The sequence below is a fragment of the Rutidosis leptorrhynchoides genome, chromosome 5 (assembly GCF_046630445.1).
Source record: "Rutidosis leptorrhynchoides isolate AG116_Rl617_1_P2 chromosome 5, CSIRO_AGI_Rlap_v1, whole genome shotgun sequence".
Lineage (NCBI taxonomy): Eukaryota > Viridiplantae > Streptophyta > Magnoliopsida > Asterales > Asteraceae > Rutidosis > Rutidosis leptorrhynchoides.
In genome coordinates this window covers 245,337,582-245,351,399 of record NC_092337.1, presented here as the reverse complement: position 1 = coordinate 245,351,399, position 13,818 = coordinate 245,337,582, and positions in this window count along the sequence as shown.

Sequence of the window (13,818 nt, the reverse complement as noted above, 5' to 3'; positions counted from 1 at the left end):
ATTCTTCGAGAAAATAAGTATGTCATCGATGAAAACAATGACAAACTTGTTAAGATATGGTCCACACACTCGGTTCATGAGGTCCATGAACACAGCTGGTGCGTTAGTCAATCCAAACGGCATAACCATAAACTCGTAATGACCGTAACGCGTCCTAAAAGCAGTCTTCGGAATGTCATCCTCTTTCACCCGCATTTGGTGATATCCAGAACGTAAATCAATTTTCGAATAACCGACGAGCCTTGTAGTTGATCAAATACGTCGTCGATTCTCAGTAATGGGTAACGGTTCTTGATGGTAAGTTTGTTCAACTCTTGGTAGTCGATACACAACCTGAATGTACCATCTTTCTTCTTGACAAACAGAACAGGAGCTCTCCATGGTGATGTACTTGGTCGAATGAAACCACGCTCTAAAAGTTCCTGTAACTGAATTTGTAATTCTTTCATTTCGCTGGGTGCGAGTCTGTATGGAGCACGAGCTATTGGTGTAGCTCCTGATACAAGGTCTATTTGAAATTCAACGGATCGATGTGGGGGTAATCCCGGTAATTCTTTCGGAAATACATCGAAAAATGCTTTTGCGACGGGAACATCACTAATGTTCTTTTCTTCAGTTTTAACTTCCTCGATGTGTGCTAGAATGATGTAACAACCTTTTCTTATTAGTTTTTGCGCCTTCAAACTACTAATAAGATTTAACTTCGCGTTATTCTTTTCTCCGTACACCATTAAAGTTTTTCCTTTTTCACGCATAATGCGAATCACATTTTTGTAACAAACGACCACTGCTCTTACCTTCTTTAACTAGTCCATGCCAATTATTACATCAAAACTCCCTAACTCGACTGGTATTAAATCAATCTTAAATGTTTCATCACCCAGTTTAATTTCTCTATCCCGACATATATTATCTGCTGAAATTAATTTACCATTTGCTAATTCGAGTAAAAATTTATTATCCAAAGGTGTCAATGGGCAACTTAATTTAGTACAAAATTCTCTACTCATATAGCTTCTATCCGCACCCGAATCAAATAAAACATAAGCAGATTTATCGTCAATAAGAAACGTACACGTAACAAGCTCCGGGTCTTCCTGTGCTTCTACCGCATTAATATTGAAAACTCTTCCACGGCCCTGCCCATTAGTATTCCCCTGATTCGGGAAGTTTCTAATAATGTGGCCTAGTTTTCCACATTTATAACAAACAGCGTTGGTATTACTTGCTCCAACACTATTCGTTCCGGCATTACTTGTTCCGACACTATTTGTTCCTTTAGTTCTGTTAAACTTTGGTCCGTAGACCTCACACTTTGTCGCGCTATGACCATTTCTTTTACACCTGTTGCAAAATGTTGTGCAAAACCCCTGATGATTTTCTTCACACCTATGACATGGCTGTTTTTGGTTTTTGTTGCCGTTGTTGTTGGGATTGTTATTGTTTTTGAAACGGTTGTTGTAGTTGTTGTTGTTGTTGGGATGTTTGTTGTAGTTATTATTAGGATTACGGTTATTGTTGCGATTGTTGTTGCAGTTGTTGGGATAGTTGTTGCGATTGTGGTTGTAATTGTTATTGTTGTTGTACTGGTGACTCTTGTCACCGTTTTCCTCCCACTTCCTCTTGAGTTGTTTCGTGTTGGCTTCTTCGGTCGCCTGCTCTTTAATTCTTCCCTCAATCTGCTTTATGAGTTTATGAGCCATTCGACTTTCCTTTTGTATGGAAGCGGGCTCGTGTGAACTCACATCTTCTTGAATCCTTACTTGTAACCCTTTTACAAACGCGTCTATCTTCTCTTCTTCATCTTCGAACGCTCCCGGACACAATAGGCACAACTCTGTGAATCGTTGTTCATAAATGGTAATGTCGAACCCTTGTGTTCGTAACTCTCTAAGCTCTACCTTGAGCTTACTGACTTCGTTTATAGGACGGTACTTCTCGTTCATCAATTTCTTGAATGCCGATCACGGTAGTGCGTAAGCAGCATTTTGTCCTGCCTGTTCAAGATAGATGTTCCACCACGTTAACGCAGTACCTGTGAAGGTATGCGTAGCGTACTTAACTTTATTCTCTACAGTACACTTACTTATGGCAAACACCGATTCGACTTTCTCGGTCCACCGTTTCAATCCAATTGGTCCTTCGGTTCCATCAAATTCCAAAGGTTTGCAGGCAGTGAATTCTTTGTAGGAGCATCCTACATGATTTCTTGCGCCGTTAGCTGCAGGCAGAGTTATTGTTGGTATGTAGTGCAGCCTGTACTGCGGCTATGTTTGCAGCAAGAAAGGTACGAAATTCCTCTTCGCTCATATTCATGGTGTGTCAAGTAGTCGGTGCCATTTCCTTCAAAATAGCCAACTGAATCGAGTTAATCATACAAAATATTAAGAGTTGTCAATAGTATTTCGTAGCATAATATGAACTCATTTATAAAAGCTTTTTCTTCATATTAGCGTTTTATAAGTTTAAATTCGGGTACTATCTACCCGTTAGTATCATACTTAGTAGCTAATATACAATTCAACTACTACAATTCCATATGAAAAACTGATTATAATAATATATCACATATACATATTCTTCAAACTTACAACATCACTATATTACATATAACATGAAATATAGTACACTTTGATACAGGACAGTTTTGAAGATAAATCTAGTTAATACGCAAGTTGTTCATCTAAGAAAATAAAGACACGTAATTCATAAGTCCATAAACAAGTCATGCATTCTGGTTTTACTAAGATGACTTCCCATCCTTGGTCTTGTGGAAAATAACCATTATGACCATTGGCTAGGTAGTATGTTGTAATGTCTTCAAAAGGACGAGGGTTTCGTAATGTCCAACAGCCCCGTAATAATCTAAAAACCTTGTTTCTCACCCCAACTACTGAACTAATCTAAAAACTTGTGGGAAGGTTTTATTTAAAAGTTGCAATCCAATGTTCTTTTTCTCACTTTGGTAAGAAGCGAACATCACTAACCCGTAAGCATAACATGCTTCTTTATGTTGCATGTTAGAAGCTCTTTCTAATTCACGAAATCCTATGTTGGGATATGTTGAGTCAAAATAGGTTCTTAACCCGTAGCGTAAAATTGCATTTGGGTTCCCCGCATTTAACGCTTTAAAGAAAACACGGCGTAACTTATGATCTCCCCAATGTGATATACCCCACCTATCAAAGGAAAGCCTTTTATAAACTAAGGCATTTCTGAAAAGTCTTTCAAATGTTTGACAAGTTAATTTTACCATAATTAATTGTGCTGATGAATTCTGACCGACTCTAGACAAGATTTCCTCAATCATATCCTCTGGTAGATCTTCTAAAATATTCGGTTGTCTACCCTTAACATACATTTTTTTTATACTGTAAAATAGACAAGGATTAGATTCGTAAAAGATAATTAACAAACAATACAAGCAATTTTTACATAGAACATAAAAGTACAAGCACACTACAATACATATAATACACAACCTGATTACAACTCCCTAATCTGAATCACTGATTTCTTCTTCGGACATGGTTCGTTTTCCTAATTTTCTAGGGATATATGGTGTTCCTCTAATACGAGCCGTCATTTTCCACAATGGTTTAGAAAAACCTGGTGGTTTAGAGGTTTCCGAGTTATTGTTACAATTTATGAAATACGAAGGTTGCCGATACATATAAAGCTCATCGGGGTTGGAATCAGGTTTCTCTATTTTTATACCTTTTCCCTTATTATTTTATTTTGCTTTATTAAATTGGGTCGAGGTAATTTCTATAACATCATCGAAATCCTCATCGGGATCCGATTCATCAGAAAATTGGTAATCTTCCCAATATTTTGCTTCCTCGGCGGAAACACCATTGACCATTATGAACTTTGGTCCGTTGGTTGAGGATTTTCTTTTATTTAATCGATTTACTATAGGTATCAATACTATAGGTATCAATATTTCTTCCTCCGGAACCTCTTCTTCTTCTGGTTCCTCCTCTTCCGGTTCCTCTTTTTCTGGTTCCTCTTTTTCCGGTTCCTCCTCTTCCGGTTCCTTGTAACAACCCAAACCAACCCGCGACCAAACCACGTGAAAATACAAAATAATAAAAAAAAAAATTTGTACAGTGAAGTGGCGCGGCGCGCCAGGAAGGCCGCGCGGTGCGCCATTCAGGCCTGTCCGGAAAGTTTCAAATGCAAAAAAAGATAGACTAGTTCTCGACATTCTTAGACGACACGCTTTTAACTACACATTCAAATATGTAAAACTATCACGATTCAAACATAAAAATGATGTTTTACAAGCAGGGCCCACACGACCCAAAATACAAGTTTTATACAATTTATGAGTTTCGACCACCAAAAAGTTTAAGTACCAAACTACACTATGAGCATGGCGTTTGGGATTAAACTACCCACGTCTCGGTCAAACTCCCAAAAGTCAACACATCTAAAAGCGTCCCTTAACGAAGCGGGATCTCTAATCCAAGGTAATGCCCTTACCCTTGTCCACAACTGAACCTATAAAAAGGTAAACAACGAGAGGGTAAGCAAAGCTTAGTGAATGCAATAATTATACGAATACATATATAAATATACCTACTAGCATACACTTACACAATACCGCAAACATGCTAGCAAACACAATTAGCTTATCGTCACAATAACAAGCTATAATTCCCCAATACCACAAACTAGCATGAAACCGCATATAAATATAACTCGAATAAAATAATATGCATACAATACAAATAACCACGGTTAACCAATAGTACAAGGGAACGGCGCTCGCAAAAACGCCATCGGTGTTCACAACATCCGTTAGGGCACTTAACACCTCGCACCACTAACCCCTAGGGTGGCACCTTAACACCTCGGCACTTCACCCCAAGTGGCATCTTAATACCTCGATGCTTCACTAATTAATTTACGGAGTGGTGTCTTAACACCTTGACACTACACTCCTAGGTGGCATCTTAACACCTCGATGCTTCACCCCAAGTGGCATCTTAACACCTCGATGCTACACTCTTCACGTGAGACGTGGTGTCTTAACACCTCGACACTTCACATTTCACGCTACAACAAATAGATACATTATATACCTATGCATATAATTATTCCACTCACCTCAAAACTCTTGTGAAAAGTTACCCGAGCTTGCAAGACCTCAATGTAACGCACCTATCATATTATACATATTATCAAACGCAAACTCAAGTTGGTCAACCGATCCTTTCACCATTCCAAAGCCATTTTGACCCAAGGTGCAATTTCAACCCATTTTGCACCATTAACCCTAATTTTGGGTCACCACACACCAAAACCCTTATCATTAACCAAGATAGGTTTAAAACACTTTTAAGTCACAAAGTTAACTCATTTCCACACATGCAAGGCCACTTAGGTCATTAAAGACTCATTTGACCCATTTCAAGGTCAACACACCCATTTGGGTCATCATACCCAATTAACACCCATTTACATATCATTAAAGTGTTCTAGTACTTTAACTAACCAATTTAAGTTCATAAACATAATTTAATACTTGAAAACCCTAATTGGTCATCCTTGAGTCTTCATGACCCAATTTCACCCAAAACCCCCCAAATTACTAGCAAGTGGGTTTTGTGTGCATCACTAACCCAAACCCTAACCCTTAATGCAATTAAAGTAAGAATCTAGGTTTTAGAACTTACCAACACAATCACTACGTAGCTAGCGACTAGATGAACGACTTTAGAACTCGCACTAAGACCCGATTCAACCTCCTTTACCCTTTAATGAAGCTTTCTCACTCAAGAAATGCACTCACTCACTAGAATTGAATTTGAGAAGATAAGGTGGTTGTGAATGGAGTGAATGAGCTCCCAAAACTGATCTAAGGCATTAAATTCGGGTCCCAAAGTAGTTTTACCAAAATGCCCTCAAAATATCTAATTAAAAGAAAAGGGGAATCTGTCGCAGACAGATGGCGCGGTGCGCCATATACCCGCGCGGCGCATGACTCCCGCAGTTCAGAATTCTTCCATGATTTAAAATATATACAACAAAACCCCACTTCGGGTATCGTAACTTCGCTTATATACAAGGATAATATTTGGGTCTTACAACTCTCCCCCACTTATTCGGATTGCGTCCTCGCAATCCAAGCCGCATGACAAGAGGGAAGTTAAACCAACACGAATTCTTCGTGCTCCCAAGTGAACTCGGAACTTTTACTCCGTCGCCATTGAACTTTAAAGGTTCTCACCTCTTTATTCCTCAACATTTTCACCTTCTCATCAAGGATAGCAATCGGTTCCTTGACATATTCTAACTTGTTGTTTAGCTCAATTTCGTCTAATGGCATCCATGAAGAATCATCCGCAAGACACTTACAGAGATGGGAAACATGACACGTGTTATGGATCCCCGCAAGCTCTTCGGGTAATTCCAAACGATACGCAACTTCACCAATACGAGCTAAAACCTTGAATTGCCTAATAAACCGAGGAGCTAACTTTCCCCGTTTTCAAAATCGAATAATACCCTTCCATGGCGAAACCTTAAGCATCACCATATCACCTTCTTGAAATTCAATCGTTCGTCTATGTTTATCGACATACGAATTTTGTCTATCTTGAGCCTTCTTCAAATGGTCTCGAATAATATCAATCTTGCTATTCATCTCCAAAACCAAATCGGTACTCCCGATTTCCCTTTGACCCACTTCACCCCAACAAATTGGAGTTCGACATCTTCGCCCATAAAGTATCTCATAAGGTGGCATCCCGATACTAGTGTGATAACTATTGTTGTACGAGAATTTCACCAAAGGCAAGTGCTCATCCTAACTACCACCGAAGTCAATAATGCACGCCCGTAACATATCTTCCAAAGTTTGATTCGTACGTTCGGTTTGACCATCCGTTTGAGGATGATACGCCGTGCTCAACTTCAATTGTGTACCCATATCTTCATGAAACTTTTCCCAAAACCGAGATGTAAAACGGGTATCTCGATCCGAAATAATAGATATAGGAACCCCATGTCGCGAGACCACTTCCTTGATAAACAACTTAGCCAAGGCCTCCGACGATATCGCTTCTTTAATGGGAAGAAACAAAGCACTTTTCGTCAAATGATCCACTATCACCCAAATTGTATCAAATTGGGTTCTCGCCGTCTTAGGTAACTTTGTAATGAAATCCATGGTAATGTGCTCCCATTTCCATTTCGGGATTTCTAACGGTTTCAATTTACCATACGACTTTTGGTGCTCGGCTTTTACTTGCAAACAAGTAACACATTGTTCCACATATTTTACAACATCACGTTTCATGCCCGACCACTAATAATCCTTCCTCAAATCATGATACATTTTCATCGCGCCCGGATGAATGGAATATTTTGACTTATGTGCTTCATCAAGTAGCACCCGTCGGTAACAGCCCATCTTAGGCACCCACACCCTTCCTTGAAAAGACAACAAACCATGCGGGCCCATAGTAATGAACTCCGATTGGCCCATGATTCGTTCCGCATGCTTGTTGTGAACATAAGCCTCTATTTGAATCTCGCCAAGCTTCTCAAGAAAATCGTTGGAAATAATCAAGCGTAACGATCCCACTTTTATCGCCGGATGTTGACTCTTTCGACTCAACGCATCCGCGATAACATTCGCCTTACCCGGATGATAAAGTATCTCACAATCATAATCTTTCACCACATCCATCCACCTACGTTGGCGATAATTCAAATCTCATTGATTAAAGAGATGTTTCAAACTCTTATGATCCGAATAAATCGTACACTTGACACCATAAAAGTAATGGCGCCAAATTTTCAACGCATGCACAACCGCCGCCAACTTAAGATCATGAGTCGGATATCTCGTCTCGTGTTCCTTCAATTGTCGAGAGGCATAAGTGATGACTTTACCTCTTTGCATTAGAACACACCCGAGCCCATTTAACGATGCATCACAATAAACCGTCATGTCTTCCACTCCTTCCGGCAACACTAACACCGGAGCTTGACACAACTTCTATTTTAACAACTGAAAAGCAATTTCCTGCTCGTTCTCCCAATTAAATCTCGCATTCTTCCTCGTCAATTTCGTCAACGAAGAAGCGATCTTAGAAAAGTCTTGGATAAACCGACGATAATAACCGGCCAATCCGAGAAAACTTCGGACCTCCGTAGGCGTAGTCGGTTGTCTCCAACTCTTCACCGTCTCTATCTTCCCCGGATCCACTTGAATACCGTCTTTGTTCACAATATGGCCAAGGAATTGAACCTCCCTTAGCCAAAATTCACATTTAGAGAACTTAGCATACAACTTCTCCTTTCGTAACGTCTTCAATACTTCACGCAAATGACGTTCATGTTCGTCCATACTTTTCGAGTAGACAAGTATGTCGTCAATGAACACAATTACTGACTTGTACAACATAGGTTGGAACACTCGGTTCATAAGATCCATGAATGCCGCCGGTGCATTCATAAGACCAAAAGGCATAACTACAAACTCAAAATGTCCATAACGCGTTCGAAAATCCGTTTTCTCAATATATTCCTCACGGACCCGCATTTGGTGATAGCCGGACCGTAGGTCAATCTTTGAGAAATATGTCGCACCTTGGAGTTGGTCAAACAAATCGTCAATCCGAGGCAATGGATAACGATTTTTGATTGTCACCTTATTTAACTCCCGATAATCGATGCACATCCTCATACTACCATCCTTCTTTTTCACGAATAAAACCGGAGCGCCCCATGGCAAAGCACTCGGTCGAATAAAACCCTTCTCAAGTAACTCTTGGGTTTGATTTAACAACTCTTGCATTTCCGTCGGTGCTAAACGATAAGGAGTTTTAGCAATGGGAATAGCTCCCGGAACTAACTCAATGCAAAATTCAACTTGTCTTTCCGCCGGAACACCTCGTAACTCGTCCGAAAAGATGACTTCGAATTCACTAACAACCGGAATTTCACGAATGGGTGGTGGCTCATCACGAGTATCAACAACATGGGCAAGAAAAGCCATGCCACCACTAACAAGGAAACGACGTGCCCGTGTAAAAGTGCATATCGGCACAAGTCTTCTACGCTTATCACCGTGAATAATTAACTCTCCCCCACTTGGGGTCTTCACACGAATAAATTTTTCATGGCATGCAATATCGGCTCTATTACAATTGAGCCAATCCATACGCACAACAATATCAAAGTCGCCCAAAGTCATCGGAATGAGATCTATCTTAAAGTTTTCGTCACCGAACACAACATCACAATTCTTACACACATCAACCACTAGCACTGTCTTGCCGTCCGCTATTTCGACTTCTACCGGACGACTTAACTTAGCTAACGGTCTATCAAGTTTTGGCGCAAATTTAGGAGACACAAATGACAAATTTGCACCACTATCGAAAAGAATCCTTGCCGGATTAGAATTTACCATGAAAGTACCTGAGACAACTTCGTTCGATTGTTTGGCTTCATCATTGGTCATCAAATAATTGCGACCCCTAGCCGTACCCGCCGCCTTCTCTAATCGCTTCACATTATCGTTTCGCAAATCGGGACACTCCGGCTTCTTATGCCCTTCTTTTCCACAATTAAAACAAGTGATTTTGTTTCCGAAAAATGGTTTTGGACATTCACGAGCCATATGACCCGGTTGCCCACAATTGTAGCATGTATAAGAAAAACCACCGGTAGCGCCCTTCTTCATGCTATTGACACTTTCGGAACCCTTCTTGTTCTTGTTCTTCTTGTTTGAAGAGTTAGAGTAACTAAAACCTTCAAACTTTCTTTTGGAAAACGTGAAATCGCTCTTTCTTGGTACCTCCGGCTCAAAACCCCGAGCCAACTCAAACAATTCATCAAACGACTTAGCCATACCCCGACTAATCTTGCCCTTGTACTCATCATTCAAAGTACGGTAGAAATCTTTCATTAACTTGTGATCGTCACCCACATATTCCAGACAAAAACGAATTTTTGCCAAAAAGGTAGACTTGAGTGTGACCAAGTCCATTGAACCTTGTTGCAAATGGTGCAACTCGTCCCGGATTCTATCAAGATCAGAAGAAGTTCGGTATTCTTTGAAGAATTCCCTCTTAAACTCCTCCCATGTCAAGTTCATGCATTGCTATTCACCATATAAGTTGATCTTATCGTCTCACCACAACTTAGCTTCCTCCCGCAACATGCTTGAACCATACCTTGTTTTCTTCTCGGGAGGGCATTCCGCGGTACGGAAAGCTCCCTCGATATCGGAGATCCAACATGTACTCTTTAAAGGATCTCGCACCCCATTAAACATCGGGGGTTGAGCGTCCTTGAAATTCTTGTAGTGGAAGTCCCGCCTTCCTTCACCTCCTTCACCGCGAGGATAAATGTTTCTAGCATCAAGGGCCTCTTCGATAGTTGCCTTCATTCGTTCATTTATCAAATCGGTCACTTGTCCATCGACTGAATCTTGGAAGACCTTTCGGACGTCCGTAAGAAAATCCGCTTTTAACTTTTTAAAGACGGCCTCAACCTTGGCCGAAAACTCGGCGTCCTCACTTGTACTTCCGTTATCATGATCGGATCCGTTTCTCGTCTTCATTCTATTAAACGAAGTAGGTTAAACGGCGAAACAAAAGGACATAACACGTATGTATATTCATATACACCACACTACTCCATCTTGCTCAACAATCGTCGTACATTGCTTATTCGACACGATTTGTGCCCGTAACAATGGTAGCTAATCATTGTTACGCGAGCACATCGCATTAACTTGCTAGTACAACGTCTATCTCGCTTAATGATTGTAAAACATACCACAAAACAATTAGCACGAGGTTAGTTAATATAAACCAAAGTACTAACAATTCCCGATCCGGGCCAAAGTCCTACAAGTCCCGCATAAAGCGTACACACAATAAAGTCTAAGTCTAGGCACCTATCTCAAGTCGCCTAAATCCCTTAGACCATGCTCTGATACCACTTGTAACAACCCAAAACAACCCGTGACCAAACCACGTGAAAATACAAAATAATAAAAAAAATTGTTGTACAGTGAAGTGGCGCGGCGCGCCAGGAAGGCCTGTCCGAAAAGTTTCAAATGCGAAAAAATATCGACTAGTTCCCGACATTTTTAGACGACACGCTTTTAACCACACATTCAAATATGTAAAACTATCACGATTCAAACATAAAAATGATGTTTTACAAGCGGGGCCCACACGACCCAAAATACAAGTTTAATACAATTTATGAGTTTCGACCACCAAAAAGTTTAAGTACCAAACTACACTATAAGCATGGCGTTTGGGATTAAACTACCCATGTCTCGATCAAACTCCCAAAAGTCAACACATCCAAAAGCATCCCCTAACGAAGCGGGATCTCTAATCCAAGGTAATGCCCTTACCCTTGTCCACAACTGAACCTATAAAAAGGTAAACAACGAGAGGGTAAGCAAAGCTTAGTAAATGCAATAATTATACGAATACATATATAAATATACCTACTTGCATACACTTACACAATACCGCAAACATGCTAGCAAACACAATTAGCTTATCGTCACAATAACAAGCTATAATTCCCCAATACCACAAACTAGCATAACAACCGCATATAAATATAACTCGAATAATATAATATGCTTACAATACAAATAACCATGGTTAACCAATAGTACAAGGGAATGACGCTCGCGAAAACGCCATCGGTGTTCACAACATCCGTTAGGGCACTTAACACCTCGCACCACTAACCCCTAGGGTGTCACCTTAACACCTCGGCACTTCACCCCGAGTGGCATCTTAACACCTCGATGCTTCACTTATTAATTTACGGAGTGGTGTCTTAACACCTCGACACTACACTCCTAGGTGGCATCTTAACACCTCGATGCTTCACCCCGAGTGGCATCTTAACACCTCGATGCTACACTCTTCACGTGAGATGTGGTGCCTTACCACCTCGATACTTCACATTTCACACTACAACAAATAGACCTCTTGTGAAAAGTTACCCGAGCTTGCAAGACCTCAATGTAACTCACCTATCATATTATACATATTATCAAACGCAAACTTAAGTTGGTCAACTGATCCTTTCACCATTCCAAAGCCATTTTGACCCAAGGTGCAATTTCAACCCATTTTGCACCATTAACCCTAATTTTGGGTCAACACACACCAAAACCCTAATCATTAACCAAGATAGGTTTAAAACACTTTTAAGTCACAAAGTTAACTCATTTCCACACATGCAAGGCCACTTAGGTCATTAAAGACTCATTTGACCCATTTCAAGGTCAACACACCCATTTGGGTCATCATACCCAATTAACACCCATTTACATATCATTAAAGTGTTCTAGTTCTTTAACTAACCAATTTAAGTTCATAAACATAATTTAATACTTGAAAACCCTAATTGGTCATCCTCGAGTCTTCATGACCCAATTTCACCCAAAAACCCCCAAATTACTAGCAAGTGGGTTTTGTGTGCATCACTAACCCAAACCCTAACCCTTAATGCAATTAAAGTAAGAATCTAGGTTTTAGAACTTACCAACACAATCACTACGTAGCTAGCGACTAGATGAACGACTTTAGAACTCGCACTAAGACCCTATTCAACCTCCTTTACCCTTTAATGAAGATTTCTCACTCAAGAAATGCACTCTCTCACTAGAATTGAATTTGAGAATATAAGGTGGTTGTGAATGGAGTGAATGAGCTCCCAAAACTGATCTAAGGCATTAAATTCAGGTCCCAAAGTATTTTTACCAAAATGACCTCAAAATATCTAATTAAAAGAAAAGGGGAATCTGTCGCAGACAGATGGCGCCGCGCGCCATATACCCGCGCGGCGCGCGACTCCCCCAGTTCAGAATTCTTCCATGATTTAAAATATATACAACAAAACCCCGCTTCGGGTATCGTAACTTTGCTTATATACAAGGATAATATTTGGGTCTTACATTCCTCCTCTTCCGGTTCCTCTTCTTCCGGTTCCTCTTTGTGAATTTGTGAATCTTCCCAAAATATATTCGACTCTTCATTATTATTAGGTGAATCGGTGGAATTTGTACTAGTGGTAGACATCTATCACACAATATCAAACACATTAAGGGGTTAATATATCACATTATATTTACATGTTAATAATATATAGTTTCCAACAAAAGTATTAAGCAATCGTTTTTAAAGAAAACACGGTCGAAGTCCAGACTCACTAATGTATCCTAACAAACTCGATAAGACACACTAATACAAATTTTTAGTTCTCTAAGACCAACGCTCGGATACCAACTGAAATGTCCCATTCATATTGATTATAAACGTTCCATATTAATTGATTTCGTCGCGAGGTTTTGACCTCTATATGAGACGTTTTTCAAAGACTGCATTCATTTTTAAAACAACCATAACCTTTATTTTATCTATAAAGGTTTAAAAAGCATTACGTAGATTATCAAATAATGATAATCTAAAATATACCGTTTACACACGACCATTACATAATGGTTTACAATAAGAATATATTACCTCAAAAATAATTTTCTTGAATGCATTTTTTACATAATATCATACAAGCATGGACTCCAAATCTTGTCCTTATTTTAGTATGCAACAACGGAAGCTCTTAATAATCACCTGAGAATAAACATGCTTAAAACGTCAACAAAAATGTTGGTGAGTTATAGGTTTAACCTATATATTATCAAATCATAATAATAGACCACAAGATTTCATATTTCAATATACATCCCATACATAGAGATAAAAATCATTCATATGGTGAACACCTGGTAACCGACATTAACAAGATGCA